Here is a 2,875-nt window from a genome sequence, read left to right on the forward strand (position 1 = left end):
CTCATCAGCACATTTAAGAGGACTGAAGAACTGCAAGGTGGAGAATGAAATTGAGATAGAAGTCCCTGATAGAGTTTCTGAGTAATATGTTAGGTCCTTGGACAGAATGAGGCTGATATAAAAGATGGCAATTGCTTTCTTTTTCTTTGCATCTAAGAAAGTATAGGGGAAAGTGAAAATTCATGCCACAAATCTTACTGTGCATCTTAGTATGAAAATGCACCTTACCAAGCAGGTAAGGGTACCACTATGCCCTATAATCCTAGCTCTAGGGAGGCTGAGGTAGGAGGATCACCATAAGTAGTGAATTTATAGCCAGCCTGAAATACATAGTGAAACCCTGTCTCCAAAAAAGAAAGAAAAAAAAATGTCCTTACCAGGTAAGGATTGCTTTATAATTCACCCTTTTTTGCAGTTTTCCTTTTCTTTCTTTCTTTTTCTGTATTGGAGATCAAACTTGGGACCTTGTGCTTGCGAGGCAGGTGGAACCACTGAGCTAAATCCTCAGCCCCAGTTTTCTTAATTCTCCAGATTTTGAAAGATTACCCAAACTCCCATAAGAGCTTTTAAAAATAGCACCTTTACAGAAACATGTATACATGGGAATAATTATGCGACATTTTGGTATAAAGTTGATTGGTATACAGAAAAAAAAACCTTTGTCAGTGACTGTCACCTAGATATATTTTTAGTTGTTGCTTTACTGTGTGCTTATACCTAAAAACTTTAACTTCATCTTGCTTTGCCACAGGGAGTTGAAGGAAAAGGTGTGTCTACTAGTGATAGGCGTTTTGATGTTGGCCTTTTCATCCTTCTATGTTTCGGTAACTGATGAATGTAGATTCCATAATATTTTTAATTCCAGAGATATTACGAGCCTATCATGTTAGGTGCTATTAACACATATACTGGATAGAAGTTAATACAGAGATGAAAAAGTAACTGCAAAAGTTTACTTCTATGAATGGCTGGTGTACTACATTTTGCAGAATAGCTGTTGACAATGCAGAAGGACACACTGTACTGAAAAAACTTTTTAAATTTCTTGGTTTTTGTTCATGCAGTAATGAAAATGTGTATTATACGGTTCTCTTTAGTGATGGCTGGAATATCAGATACTGTTAAAACAGCATTTTCCCAGTGGAATTCAGATGCCAACAGCTCACATTTCATAATAGATTTTGTGTGTGTGTGTGTGTGTGTGTGTGCGTGTGCGTGTGCGTGTGTGTTTGTAGTGGGGACTGAACTCAGGACCTTGTGCTTGTAAGGCAGGCACAGAACTACAGAGCTAAATACGCAGCCCAAATTTTTTGTTTTTTGAGACAGGGTTTCACTGTAGTCCAGGCTGGCCATGAATTCAGTATGTGGCCTAAGGTGGCCTCATACTTGTGGTAATATTCCTGTCTCAGCCTCCAGAGTGCTGAGATTACCTAGTAAAAAGTTGTGAAATTCTGTTTTTCTTAGTTGAGCTCAAGATAGTTGTTTTCTTGCTACAAATGTTAGTATTCACATTTCCCTGTGTAACACTGAAAATGACTAATGTGATAATTCAGGGAATTAAAACTAAAACCAAATGACATCCTGTAAATACCATCTTTTAGTCTTTGCTTCTGAAACCCTATATAATTAGATGCAATCTTTAGGTGACTGCAGAATTAAGTTATTATACAATCTGAAACTGCAGGTTTTTCTTAAAATAATCAGCAATTTACTACATATTGTTCAAGGGGAGAAACAGCAAGTTATAGTTTATCTGAATAAAAAATCTTGAATGTTGGCCAGGGATTTAGCTCAGCGGTTCAGTGGCCTGCCTTGCAAGCGCAAGGACCCGAGTTCAATCCCCGCTATCAAAAAAAAATAAAATAAATCTTGAATGTTCATTAAATTTATTATCCCTATGGGATCTCACTAGGAAAGTATGTTTGCGGTGACTATCAGTGTTTGTTTTTGGTACTAGGGATCAAACTCCGGTCCTTGGGCTTGCGCTTTCGAGGCAGGGGTTGAACCACAGAGCTAAATCCCCATCCCCTTGACTATCAGTTTAAAAGTGAATGATGTTTATTAGAAATCATCATATTCATCTGTTTTAATCTATATTTCATCTATATTTCCAGACCTATTAATCTGATATAAAGAGACCATTACCCATCTTTCCAAGGCCCATCTGACAATAGGTGCTTTGCCTTTAAAATTGAGATCTTTCTCCGCATGATTAATCTAGGGAAAAAGTTGATATGAGAAATATTTATTTGTATAAGCCTATGACTATGCTGTAATCTCTAGTTCCTTTGGATACCGCAGAAGTATGTTTGTTGTATGCACTTCTATTCTTTATTATTTCAACTCTGTTTTTGGTGCGTTGGTCTCAGCTCTAGATTGCAGTATGTAAACAGTGATTATGTCTATTTGATGTGCACTTTCTCTAATAAATGCTATTTTATGGTGATGGCAAAGAAGTGAGCTTTAAATATACATATATATAGATATATATATATATATTTATATATATAATTTTTTTAAAAAGATGGTTGGATTGTGGTTTGGACAGAGTAAATATCCCATTTAATAAAGGAAGTAAAATCGCTTATGCCCCGGAATTCAGTAGAAGGTTCCAGCATTAGTCTGGAAATACAGCATTAGGCCTCTACCTACCTTCCCGTCTTCACCGTGGCAGTATAGGACCTGGTACATTCAACTCCGCCGGCCAGAGATCGTCCAGCGTAGGAAGCTACCTAAAGCCCGGACTCGGTAACGGTGTGCTAAGTGGTTCGGCTAGGTGGCTTGCTTCTTTTAGTATGGGAAAGATTAGGGCCTCCAGCCACACAAGTCCACGAGAACACCAATGCCACGCTCCGTGCCACCGCAGCTGCTGGCC

The sequence above is a fragment of the Fukomys damarensis genome, unplaced genomic scaffold, assembly GCF_012274545.1.
Source record: "Fukomys damarensis isolate Sample0158 unplaced genomic scaffold, DMR_v1.0_HiC HiC_scaffold_34, whole genome shotgun sequence".
NCBI classification, from domain to species: Eukaryota; Metazoa; Chordata; class Mammalia; order Rodentia; family Bathyergidae; genus Fukomys; species Fukomys damarensis.